Genomic DNA, 14,037 nt, shown 5'->3' with positions numbered 1-14,037 from the left:
TTCCTGTTCAAATTCAAGGCAACGTTAGCAGGCAGAAAGTGTTATGTATTCTAGGTATAGAAATATATGAGCACACGGAGACATGTTGCTTCATTCATTCTTTATTACTAAAACTAAAACGGTTGTCTACAGCACACAATAAATATACGTGATGATGTCACATGCACGTAGGTGTATATTCATAACACTCTTCCCCACCCCCCCACCCCCACACACAAAATAAATGCTTTGTTAAAATAACATATAGGCAGCACTTTTACCAAACTACAATAGCTACGTGGTACACATGGACTAATGGTGTGAATTACAATTACGTTACAATGTAATTATGACATGTTAAACAGCCAAGTCACTGTATATAGTCCCTCAGGTGTTCTGGAGGATGTCTTTCCTTCTTGATTTTCTTGGCAAGGTAGAATTGGCAGGAATTTTGTAACTTTTTCGGACACTTTGCCTTTTTGGGCAGTAACTCCTCAGTTGGTGGTAAGGACTGTGAACTTTGTCTTTGGCGAGGCCATTTGGATGTTGCATAGGACTGCTGCTATAATAATAATTTCTAAATGTAAAGAAAAAAGGGAAAGAAAAAAAAGAAAAAAAAACAAATCATAGAAAGATAATAAAGTAAGAGAAAAGAAAAAAAGGAAAGACACTCCCCTCCCCATACTAATCCTATCCCTCTCACTAAACACGGTCATCAGCAAAAGATTCCAGCCCCCACACAACAAGCAAGTAACCCCAGAGCACTTAAGCTTCTGTAATCAAGTTCTGATATTAGTCCATGAATGGGCTCCATATTTTGTCAAATTCAATCATAGTTTCTTTAATATTATATCTAATTTTCTCCAAACTGAAGCATTACATAATATCCTGTATCCATCGCATATGAGTAGGTGGTAAACTATCTTTCCATTTAATCAAAATTGCTCGTCTGGCTATCAATGAAGTAAAAGCTGAAAGACTTTTTTTGAAATAGATTCAAGGAAATAATTAAGACTAACCAAACAGAACAATACAAGGGCAAGGATCTAATTTAATCCTGAGAATCTCTTTGGAAAGATCCATTTGGAAAAATTATTCCCAAAGTTCTTTCAGTTTTGGAAAATCCAAAATCATATAGATCTGTGATGCCTTTGAAGCCTCAATTCTAAATCTGTCACATAATGGATCCATGTCAGAATGAAAACAATAGTTTAACTTTAGACAAATGTATTCTATATACCACTTTGAATTGCAATAAACATTGTTGTGCAGAAAATGTGGTATTGTTAATCAGGTCAAGTGCAGTATTCTAATCTTCATCTGAAAATGATAGATTCTACTGTAGCGGCACGTTGCCACGGCAATCGGGCCAGAGCTCCGGGTGGTGAGCACAACCAGGGGCCAGCAGACCATGCAGTGGCACTGGCCCCAGCAAGTGAACCAGCAGTCAGGAGGCTAAGGCAGCATAGGGGCCAGCATCCCCAACATGGCGCTTACCCCCACTTCATAGCCAACAGAGATGGAAAAGCATGCAGGGAAGTTCTTTGTCATGTAAGAATGTACCTGCACGTGGGATACCAACTATTGGTATGCAAGCAGTGATGTTAGCAATTGGGCCAATGGTGGGAACACAAATGATATAAAAGTCATTTCAGCCCCAATAAAGCAGAACTATACCTGACTACATTCGTGTGTGTGTGTGTGTGTGTGTGTGTGTGTGTGTGTGTGTGTGTGTTTGCTTCAAGTAGCACACAGCTACATTTGGTGACCCTGACGGTTTAGACAGCATCTAAACTCCAATGATAAGTGAACCAGTAGTCCATGTAGTTGCCCTGAAGCCTCCAGCCTTCTGGACAAATCAGCCACACATGTGGTTTGACCAGGCTGAGGCGCAGTTTCACATTTGCCAGATCACAGCAGAGCGCCCTGGACCAGGACACGGCGAGCCGGCTGGCCATTTTCATACAGGAGCACCTGTCGGAAGGTGCCTACACTGCTTTCAAGGCCCTTCTCATCAAAACATTCGGACTCTCAAGGCGCAAAAGAGGATCACATCTGCTTCACTTTGACAGGCTGGGGGACAGGCCCCATCGGCCCTGATGATTGACATGCAAGCCCTCATTGGGAAGCATGAACCCTGAATAATGTTCAAGCAGACTTTCTTGGAGCAACTACCAGAAGACATCCATCTGCTCCTAGCAGATGCAAACTTCAGTAACCTCCAAAAGGTTGCAACACAAGCGAACATTCTCTGGAAATAGAAAAGAGAGTGCTCGGCATCCATGGGGCTCATCACCAAACCCCGTGGCCAGAACCAGATCGATCCAGCAAGAGAACACCAATCCCACAAGGGAGGTGAGCCCAATGACCATTGGTGCTTTAACCATCAGCGATGAGTTCCAGAGCCCGCCGATGCTGACCCCCGTGCATATTCCAGGGAAATGCCAGATGACCACAATGGCTGGCCAACAAGACAGCCTCCTGTATTTGATGAACTGTCAATCCAGACGGCAGTTCCTCGTCAGCTATAGATTGGAGGAAGCCTCTTTTCATGGGTGTTCAGATTGACAGCAGTGGAGCAGGTGCTCCTCAGGGCAGACTTCCTCCAAGCCCACAGCCTGCTGGTGGACTTGAAAGGTCAAAGACTGGTCCACGCACAGACATTCCGAACTGTCCCCCTCAAGGACGCCAGACTCCCAGCTCCCCACCTCAGCTCGATTCAGCCATCCACAGACGAATACGCCAAGATCCTTACAGTTCCCAGCAGTGATTACCCCCAGTTCACCACAGAGATGCCCTAGAACAGTGTGAGGCACCACATCCTTACCCAAGGCCCACCACTCCATGCACGAGCAAGACAACTCACCCCAGAGCAGCTCCAACTAGCAAAGGAGAAGTTCAAGAAGATGGAGGAACTCGGCATAGTACAGTGGTCAGACAGCCCATGGGCTTCTCCCCTTCACATATTGTCCAAGGCCACTGGGGTTGGAGAACGTGCAGTGACTACCACCGTCTCAACAAGACAACCACACCAGATCATTACCCCATGCTGCACATCCAAGACTTTGTGGCCAACCTGCACGGGGCAAAGATTTTCTCAAAAGTGGACCTCGTGCGGGGATACCATCAGATGCCAGTACTCCCTGATGACATTCCCAAAACCTCCATCATCACCCCATTTGGCCTGTTCGAGTTCTTGCACATGCCATTCAGGCTGAAGAATGCCACGCAAACCTTCCAGGAGCTGATGAATGCGGTGGGCCGAGACCTGGGTGGCACTTGATATCCTCGTGGTGAGCAAAGACCAGCAAGAACACTTGGTGCACCTCCACAACCTCTACACCCGGCTGAGTGAGTTTGGACTGATGATTAATCCAGTCAAATGCCAGTTTGTGCTAGAGACTATTGGCTTCCTGGGTCATAGCATAACCAAGGAAGGGGCCACACCACTGCCCAGCAATGTGGAGGCCATCCAAAAGTTTCCTAGGCCCAGCACAACCAGGGGCAAGATTTCATTGGGATGATCAACTTTTATCGCAGGTTCATCCCCTCAGCTGCCAGAATCATGCAACCCTTGTTCGCCCAGATGGCAGGTAAGGCCAAAGAGTTGGCGGAAGCCTTCAAGTAGGCCAAGGAAGCCCTGGTGGGTGCCAATCTTTTAACATACCCAAGGGCAGACGCTCCAGTGGCCCTGACAGTAGATGCCTCAGGCACATTGATCAGCGGTGTTCTGGAGCAGCAGATCGAAGGGAGCTGGCGACCGCTGGCTTTCTTCAGCAAGCATCTTCAGCCTCTGGAACTGAAGGACAGTGCGATTGACAGAGAGCTACTGGCACTGTACCTAGCCATCCACCACTTCCGGTACTTCCTCAAAGGCAAGACATTCACAACCTTCACCCTGGCCAAAATCTCGGACCCCTGGTCAGCTCACCAACAACATCATCCATCGTACATCTCTGAGTATACCACAGATGTGCAACATGTCTCAGGCAAGGGGAACATGGTGGCAGACACCTTATCCAGACAGTACATCCACGTGCTATTGAAGAGAGTGGACTTTGTGGCACTGGTGAAGGCATAGCAAGACAATACAAAGATGCCCCAGTACAGGACAGCCATCTCAGGACTGCTACAGGACTTCCCTGTCGGCACAGGTAACACCACCCTCCTGTGTGAAGTGGCCACCAGACAGGTCAGATCCATAGTTCCAGCTGCTTGGAGTCAACAGGTTTTTGATTTCATCCACGGGCTGGCTCACCCATCCACACGAACCATAGTCTGACTGGTGGCCACCAAAAGGTCTCCGGAAACAGGTCAGTGGGCAAAGGCATGCATACAGTGCCAAATAGCCAAGGTGCAGCAGCATACCAGAGTCCCACCACAGTACTTCGAGCCCAAGGAGTTAAGGTTTGACTGTGTCCACATGGACATCATGGGACCCCTACCAGTATACTAGGGGTTCCGCTACCTGTTCACAATGGTCGATTAGTCCAGATGGCAGACACCTCCACGACCTCATATGCCAGGGCCCTTATCTCCTCCTGGGTGGCACGGTTCGGCATACCCTCGCACATTACATCAGACAGAGGGCCCCAATTCACCTCCAGCTTATGGTCCGACCTTGCCAGCCTGTGGGGCACTCAGCTACATCACACCACAGCCTATCACTCGCAATTAAACGGGCTGGTGGAACATTTCCAAAGGCACCTCAAGTTCGCCCTCATGGCCAAATTACAAAGACCCATCTGGGTAGACGAGCAACCATGGGTACTGCTAGAAATCCGCACGACGCCAAAAGAGGACCTCAACATATCCTCCACTGAGCTCGATAACGGAATCCCTTTGGTGGTCCCCAGGGAATTAACACTACCCCCGGACAAGCAACCAGATGACACAACAGCACTTCTCTGCAAGCTACAGGAATGATTTGGCAACCTGATCCTAACTCCACCAACCAGGACCAGCATACCCAAAGTCGTGAAGGACTATGAGTAAGTTTTCATTTGTAGACCGCTCACCACTACAGAGGCCCTACGAGGGTCCATTCTGGGTTATATGCAACAAAGGTGCCACGTTCAAACTGGAGATCAGAGACAAGATGGAGATCTTCACTATAGACAGGTTATAGCACAACTGGACTCGACTCGTGCAGTCAAGACGCCAGCACCGCATGGGAGAGACAGACTGCCAAAGCCCACAGAAACATTGCCGGTAGTCACTCAAGACTATACCGCCAGTGGGGGTGGGTATCATGTAGCAGTACGCCACTGTGGTAATCAGGCTGGAGCTCCGGGTGGCGAGCCCAACCAGGGGCCAGCAGACCGCACAGTGGCACTGGCCTCAGCAAGTGAACCGGCAGTTGGGAAGTGAAGGCAGCACAGGGGCCAGCATCCCCAACATGGCGCAGCCAACAGAGAGGGACAAGCGCGCGGGGAAGAAGGCATTGTCATGTAATAATGTACCCCCACACGGAAGACCCACTATTGTTATGCAAGCAGTGACATTAGCAAATGGGCAAATAGCAGGAACGTGAACAATATAAAAGTCGGGCTTTCAGACCCAATAAAGCAGAATTATACCTGACTATTCTTGTGTGTGTGTCTTTACTTTGAGTAGCGCGTGGCTACACTACTATCTTTCCCATTCACTCCTGATTGCATTCCCTGAACCAATTTTAAATCCAGCAGGTTATCATAAATGGTTGCTATCATTCTGCCATTATGAAACTTTATATCAAAAAATAAATGAAGAATATTGGATTTGGGAATTTAGGGAAAATTAAAAAGATTAAAACCCTATTTCAATTAATATTTCATTGCATCGTGTATACAGTATTAAGGTTTCAATTTGGGAGAATGGCTTGGGCCTCGGGCCACCTATTTAATGTGAAATATAGGACCTTTGAGAGTGCAGTTTCTTTCCATACTTCTTTGCTGATAGTCTTTGCTGTAATTGGTAAGGAATGAAGTTGTTCTTGATTAATAGCTTCCGCTGTCCATTTAATTATTTTTTAGTGTTTTCACTACACGAGCATGGAGAAGAACGACATGCACACCTAAGCCTTGAAGTCGAAACCGGTTTATTGCACTGGCAGTCCCATTTATATGCGTCCCAACCTTGACATCAGGATACCGTGTCATCGGATCGCCAGCTTCGATTGGCTGGCATACCCACCACAGTTCACCTTCTTCCTGCCATGTGGGAAGTCACCTGGGTCAACAGTCGGTGTCACTCCCAGGTCCACATGGTCACCGCATTCACTTTGTGGGCTGGTCTGAGTCTCCGTGCCCAGGCTGTTACACAACATCACCCCCCTGCCCTGAACCAGTGATCAAGACCCAAGGAAGTTTGTCCATCCAGTTGAGATCCTTGAGCCGGGCAATCAAGGCTGCCTTTAGATAGGTGCCTGTGGGACTGGTTTGCTAACCCATTGGCCTGAGGGTGGTGCGGTTTGGTGTCCCCAGGAAGTTAGTCAACGCTGTCCAGAGCCCAAAAGTAAATTGTGCCCCCGTCTGCGGTTAGGTGGTCTGGGACCCTGAATCTGGACAACCATGTGTCAATGAGCACCCTAGCATAGGTTTCTGTGGTATTAGCTAGCGGGACCACCTCAGGCCACTTCATGGAGTGGTCAACCACGGTCAGCAGGTATCTCGCCCCACAGGAAACTGGTAGCGGCCCCATTATATCAATATGTACGTGGCTGAACCTGCACTGCGCAGGTTCAAAAGTCTGTATTGGCGCCTTTGTATGAATCTGCACTTTTGAGAACTGGCAGGTCATGCAGGTCTGATCTGCTTGTAGAGGCCGTGCCAGACAAACCTGCTAGCCACCATCTTGACTGTGGCTCGTATTGCCAGATGTGCCATGTTGTGTATAGCGTCGAAAATCTGGCACCTTCATGCAGCCAGAACGATGGAGTGTCAGGTTAGCTGGGCCAACTGGGACATTTTCCACCCTGAAACCAGAGATGGCTGTCCTATATGTGGGGATCTCAGGATCCTGCTGCTGCACTTTGTCAAGTGCCACATAGTGGACCCCCTGGGACAGGGAGTGGACTGGCTCGATCGTAGGGCATGACAAAGCGTCGGCTACCACATTGCTTTTCCCCACGATGTGCTGTATGTCTGTGGTAAATTTGGACGCATAGGACATGTGTCTCTGCTGTCAGGCTGTCCATGGGACTGATACCTTTTGGAAGGCGAAGGTAAATGGCTTGTGATAGGTGAAGGCTTTATATTGCCTAACCCAAACCTTCCAAAATGTAATGGAAATGTCTTACTGCCAGGAACAGCACCAATAGCTCTCTGTCGAAAGTGCTGTATTTGAGCACTGTGCGGTGGTGTTACCTGGTGAAAAAGGCTAGGGGTTGCCATTGGCCATCAATGAGCTGTTTCAGTACACCTCCTACCGCTGTGCTGGAGGCGCCGACTGTCAGAGCCGTAGATGCCTCTGGTCTGGGGTGTACCAGGAGGGTGGTCTTGGCCAGCGCATCTTTGGTTTTCTGGAATGCCCTCAAAGACTCATCATCACGAGTAATGTCCTTTGACTTGCCCGCCATTAGCACAAAGAGATGAAAAATGATGTGGGCCACTGCCGGTATGAATCTGTGGTGGCCTTGTTGACTCGGCATTAGTTTTCATATGGCCTTCCCCCCCCACCCTACCACTGATTTTGGCACCATGTGGAGGGGGGGGGAAGCCCAGGGACTGTCGGAGTGCTGCACAATTCCTAGCTCCTCCATTTTCTTGAACTTCTCCTTTACTAGGCCAAGCTTTTCTGGAGGGAGTCAGCATGCCCTGGCATGGAGCGGAGGGGCTGTTGGTCAGAATGTGGTGGTCTACCCCATGCTTTGGCTCGGCCACGGAGAACTGTGGTGCCACAATATTTGAGAGGAACATTTCCAGGATGCAGGTGAATTTGTTATTTGAAAGCATTATAGACTCAATGTGGGGGCCAGTTAGTTGGGCTTCCCCCAGAGGTAGCATTTGAAAAGTTCTGGTGTGCACCAATTGCATCCCTTGAGGTCTACAAGCAGGCAATGGACACGATGGAAGTCAGCCCCAGGAGCAGTTGCGCCACTGCCGCAAGGGTGAAACATGATGTAAAACGACTGTTGCTAAAGCAAAGTGGGATGGTGAGGGTACCAAAAGTTCAGATGGAGAAGCTGTTAGCTGCCCTCATCCTTGGTGTTGTGGGTGTCGAGGCCTGGGGGGGAGGCTGGCAGGACGTTTATCTCGGCACTGATGTCGACCAGGAAATGCCTGCCTGACAAGGAGTTTCAAACATAGAGGAGGCTATGTCGTGGATGAACCACCACAGCCATCAATGATGGTTGCCCAGGGTGTTTCCCAGATACCCGCAGGGTTGGTGGTATCGACGGGCCTCTGCACCCCATCATTAATGATAGTAGCAGAATTTTGCCAGGGTATTAATTTGCCTTTCCACTGGTCTTTGCCTCTCAGTCAGCTGTTCAAGGGGCTTGCTGATGTGGTCTAAAATGGGACTGGTATCTTTATTCTCTCTCCAGACCATGTCCGCCCAGGCCGCAACCCTCCAAGGGTTGCTGAAGTCCTCATCTCTGAGCAAGCGTCAGATAGCCTCAGGCAGTCACTCCTGAAAGATCTGCCCGAACACCAGGCAAGGCTTGTGGCCCTTGGTCAAAGTGACCATCTCGCTCATTAGGGCGGATGGGGCATTGTCCCCCAATCTGTCCATATGCAGCAATCAGGCAGCACGCTCACGCAGGGAGAGCCCAAAAGTACGGGTTAACAGCTCATTGAGGGCCATGTATTTGGTTTGCTCTGGAGGCTGCCGTAGGTAGTCTATGATCCTTACTGCTGTATCTTGATCGAGTGCGCTCATGACGTAGAAGTAGCAGGTGTCATTGGTGGCGATGTGTTGAAGCTGGAACTAAGCCTCGACCTGCTTGAATCACACATGTGGCTGCAACACCCAAAACATTTGGAGCCTGAGTGAGACCGCGTGGATGGTCACTGGCTCTGCCTAGTCCGTCATCTTTGTACTTAATAATTGCAGTTGTACACTGTGGTCAGCTAACCCATGACTAACCTGTATCTTAATACCTCGTTTAAGAATACACCAGACTCACAGGTTTCTCACAGATTACATTATTCAGCTAAATATTTGCTTACAGGTTTGCCTGTTTTCTGATTTCTGAAATAAAATTTGTGTCTTTCTGCAATAACTAATGTCTTAAAATAGATGTTCGCCTGTTACAGTACACAACTGGGCATAAGTTTTTGTACTTGGTCTTTTAGATGCTAACAGAGATTTCATCAGTTTAAATGTCTTGTTTCCCACTTGGATCAGAAACTGCCCATTTTTTGCTCAAAACTGATGTGTCAGTAATATTATGGGGAAGACAGTGTTGATCAAATCTTTCAACATAGTCATACCAGTCTTCTTGTGAGGTCTTGAATTTTCCAAACTGAGGAATTTCTATACCCAGAGGGTGGTGAATCTGTGGAATTCATTGCCACAGAGGGCAGTAGAGGCAGGTTCATTAAATATATTTAAGAGGGAATTAGATCTATTTCTTCAGTATAAGGGTATTAAAGGTTACGGAGAGAAGGCGGGGACGGGGTACTGAACTTTAAGATCAGCCATGATCTCGTTGAATGGCGGAGCAGGCTCGAAGGGTCGAATTACCTACTCCTGCTCCTATCTTCTATGTTTCTATGTCCCTGTGCCATTTTGAGTCATTTTCCCCACTTCTTTTCCTTTTCCTTTGTTCTCTGTGGGCCTCTATGCTGTGGTAGCCGTGTGTTTCCTCTTTAAAACTTACAAACTGTTGGTATTAAAATGTAACTGAATCGCAACATTCCATTTCTCCTATCGGCTTCTATGGATATATATAAAAGTTTAAAAGTATCAGAAAGTGAAGTATTCCTGCGGTGGTTTTCTTGTCCCTTTTCTTTTTCTTTTTTAGTTTGTAGGGTACTGGGGGGAGGAGGGTGGGGATGGAGAATTAGAGGAGGTTTTTCTTTCTTTTATATAATTTTGTTGTTTTTCTTTTTATATATTTTGTGGAAATGAGAAAGGATCTAGGGAGAGTGGATTGGGATTGGTTGTTTTCTGGCAAGGACATGTTCAGTAAGTGGAAGGCCTTCAAATGTGAAATTATGAGAGGATTAAAAGCAAAAATAACAGGCATAGGAAACCTTGGTTTTCAAGGGATATTATCAATCTGGTTAAGAGGAAGAGAGGCGTATAGCAGGTATGGGCAACAAGTAGCAAATGAAGTACTAGAAGAGTATAGAAAATGTCAGAAACTATTTAAGAAGGTTTCTACAAGTATGTTAAGAGTAAAATGATAATAAGAGGCAAAATTAGTCCCCTTGGAGATCAAAGTGGTTGTCTATGTGTGGAGCCTAACGAGATAGGGAAGATCTTAAACAGTTTTATTGTGTCAGTATTTACCCAGGAAATTGGCATAGTGTATAAAGAAGGAAGGGAAACAAGCAATAGTGGCATGGAACATATAGAGAAAAGAGGATTACAGTGAATAAGGTAGATAAATCCCACGGGCCTGACATAATATTCACACGGACCATGAGGGGGACTAGTGTAGAAATTGCAGGGGCCTGGCAAAAATGTTTAAAATGTCCTTAGCCACGGGTGAGAATTAGAGGGTAACTCATGATGTTCTGTTGTTTAAAAAGGCTACAAAAGTAAACTAGGAAATTACAGGCCAGTGAGTAGTAGGTAAATTATTAGAGGGTTCTCTGAGAGATTGGATATACAAGTATTTGGACAGCCAAGGCTGATTAAGGATAGTCAGCATGGCTTTGAGAATGGCAAATTGTGTTTAATGAAGCTTGTAGATTTTTTTTTGAGGAGGTTACCAAAAAAGTAGATAAAGGAAAGGATGTGGATGTTGTCTACATGGACTTTAGTGAGGCCTTTGACAAGATCCCACATAGGTGATTAGTACAGAAGGTTCAGAAACTAGATATCCATGGAGAGATTGAAAACTGAATTTGAAATGGTTGAATGGGAGAAGACAGAAAGTAGTAATGGAAGATTGCTTCTCAGACTGGAGGTCTGTGATTAGTAGTGTGCCTAAGGGATTGGTGCTGGGACCATTGTTGTTAGTTGTCTATATCAATAATCTGGATGAGAATGTGGGAAAGTGTATCAGCAGGTTTACTGCTGACACTAAGATTAGAGGCATTGTGGAGAGCAAGGTAGGCTTTCAAAGTGATCTGGACAAACTGGGAAAATGGGACAGAAAATGGCAGGTGGAATTTAATGCAGAGTGAGAGGTGTTGCATTTTGGAAGGACAAACTAAGATAGGACATACACAGTAAATGGTAGAGCACTGAGTAGTGAGGAGGAACACATGGATCTGGGAATACAGAAACATAATTCCCTGAAAGTGGTGTCACAGGTAGACAGGGTTGTAAAGAAAGCTTTTGGCATCTTGAGTTGAAATGCTATGGTGAGGTTGTAGAAGACATTATTGAGGTCAAATTTGGAGATTTGTGTGCAGTTCTGGTAACCAAAATGCAGGAAGGATATCAGTTAGATTGAAAAAGTGCTTAGAAGATTTGCTAGGAATGTTCCGGGTCTTCAACTGTTGAGTTACAGGAAAATATTAAATAGAATAAGACTTTATTCCTTGGAGCGTAGAAGAATGAGGGGAGATTTCATAGTGGTTTACAAAATTATGGGGGATATAGACAGAGTTAATGAGCGTAGGCTCTTTCCACTTAGATTAGGAGGGATAAATGCAAGAGGATATGCGTTTAGGATGAAATGGGAAAGGTTTAGGGGGAACATTTGGGGAACTTCATCACACAGACTTGGTAAATGTGGGCTCACCCTTAACTTTTAAGAATAAATTGGATAGATACATGGATGGGTGAGGACTGAAGGGTTATGAAATGGGTGCCGGTCAGTGAGATTAGTGGAATGATGTTTCAGCACAGACAAGAAGGGCTGAATGGCCTGTTTTCTGAGCTGCCATGTTCTATGGTTCTAACTACATACATTCTCCCTGTGTCTGCATGGGTTTCCCTGGGAGCTCCAGTTTCCTCCCATCATTCCAAATGTACTGGGGGTTGTAGGTCAATTGGGTATAATTGGGTTGCATGGGTTTGTGGGCAAAAATGGCCTGTTACCATGCTGTATGTCACCTAACACCAGGAAAGATTTTAATAAGATTGAAAGAGTGCAAAGGTTTATCAGGATATTGGCATGACTTGAGCCATCCCGGAATCAAGAACTGCTCAGGGCTCACCTCTTTCTTTTGGCGAAACATCTTGAGACCAATCCTGCCGACTACGCCAATTGTCCTGGGTAAACTTGTACCTCTCACTTTGTTCGTTTTAGATTGGTCACAGTGTTCGAGCTACCGAAAGAAAATAAACACATACACACTGAGAGCAGTTCAGTTTATGCAAGTCTTACTAAATCTAAAGCTGAATTCACACTACAATATTCAAGCCCTACCCAATTATACTTATCAATGCCTGGACTGGTCCCAACTGCTGAAGCAAGGCAAGGACTGCGCACTTGTAGTAGGTTGTCAGGGTGCCGGTAGCAGCTTCTCCACCTCCCTCGACCGGGACATTAGCTGGACTCTTGAAGTTCTTCTTGCTGAGAAATGTTGCCACCTATTGGAGAGTCTCAAACTTCAGCAGTGGGACCTTGGCTAAGTTGTTTACTTCAGTTCTTATCTCTTTGAACAAATGATTTAATTATCTTCAAGGTCTCCTGACAGTCTGTGACCAACAAAAGATATTTGGGCCTCATGGTGGAAATTAGATAACGTATACTGATTCATATGCATCCCTGGGCCTCATATGTAAATTAGATAATGTCTACTGATTTGCATCCTGGGCCCCATGGTGCAATTTTGATGTGTCTACTAATTCATACGCATCCTGGGCCTCACGGGTATTATGTCTGCTGATTCTAATAAACAAGCAGGTTCTCAGCCTTGCAGAAGCAAAGGCTGCAAAAGTAAAAAACACAGTTTAAATCTTCCATTACACTTGAGGAACTGAATTACAAAAAAAGGTTAAACAGATGAGCACTTTATTCCCTGGCGTGTCGAAGAATGAAGAGCTATTTGACAGATATATAAAATTATGAGGGGTTTTCCACAGAGTAAATGCAAATGCTTTTTCCACTGAGGTCAGGTGAGACAAGAACGAGAGGACATGGGTTAAGGATGAAAGGTGAGAAGTTCAAGGGAAGCATTCGGATGACTTTGTTCAATGAGAAATGGTGAGAGTGTGGAACGAGCTGCCAGCTGAAGTAGTGAATGCAGGCTCAATTTTCAAATATAGAACAATTGGATTGATATGGAGTGCAGCAGGTCAATGGGACCAGTCAGGATAATAGGAGATGGCAGATGGAATTTAACGCATTCAAGCTCAATGTGAAGCATTTTTGGAAGTTAAACCAGGGCAGGTGTGTTGTAGAACAGAGAGACCCTGGGGTACAAATACACAGTTCCCTGAAAATGGCGAAACAGGCATGTTTGCCTTCATCTAGTCCACACTTGGTTCTTGCACTGCAGAAAAGATATGATGAAACTGGGCAGTGTCCAGAAAAGATTCAGAAAATGCTGATTGCAATGGAGATCCTGAGTTATTAGAAGAGATCGGATTAGTTATTTCCTGGTTCAAAGTTCAGATTTATTGTCAGAGTTGTTATGAACCACGTATAATGAGCAGCAACAGGCAATGAACCAATGTTTAATTTTAAAACATTAATTTTATTTCTTACTCTTAAACAATAGTGTTAACTCTTAGGCTATCTTTAAAACTAAATCTACCCCAGTATACGCAGGTGTATTAGTGTAGGGTGTTTATGTGTGTGATATAGCCAAACCATTACAGTCCAGGCCAAAATATAGAAAGTTACTTCAGAGTTCAGTCTTTCAAATAACAGGATTGAAGTGTTGGCCTTTCAAATTTGATGCCCAGAATTAATATTGAACTAATGGAAGACTGGAGTTTTACTCAAACTGAAGCTCATAATAGGGTATATTATTGACATCACATTTAACTCTGAGAATCTTTTTC

The 14,037-nt window shown here is 45.7% G+C and overlaps 1 long non-coding RNA gene across 1 annotated transcript; it reads right to left on the bottom strand.

The window, feature by feature from the left end:
- Positions 1-214: 214 nt before the first annotated feature.
- Positions 215-12,631, bottom strand: LOC138737581 (uncharacterized). The gene is made up of 3 exons (XR_011341032.1): positions 12,455-12,631; positions 12,243-12,353; positions 215-556 (listed from the first exon to the last, which is right to left on the bottom strand). It is a non-coding gene; the product is annotated as an uncharacterized lncRNA (long non-coding RNA).
- Positions 12,632-14,037: the final 1,406 nt, after the last annotated feature.

This window comes from Narcine bancroftii, chromosome 6 (genome assembly GCF_036971445.1).
Source record: "Narcine bancroftii isolate sNarBan1 chromosome 6, sNarBan1.hap1, whole genome shotgun sequence".
In the NCBI taxonomy this organism is placed as follows: domain Eukaryota; kingdom Metazoa; phylum Chordata; class Chondrichthyes; order Torpediniformes; family Narcinidae; genus Narcine; species Narcine bancroftii.
The sequence above is the reverse complement of the archived record's forward strand: the minus strand, read 5'-3'. Positions and strand labels throughout refer to the sequence as shown.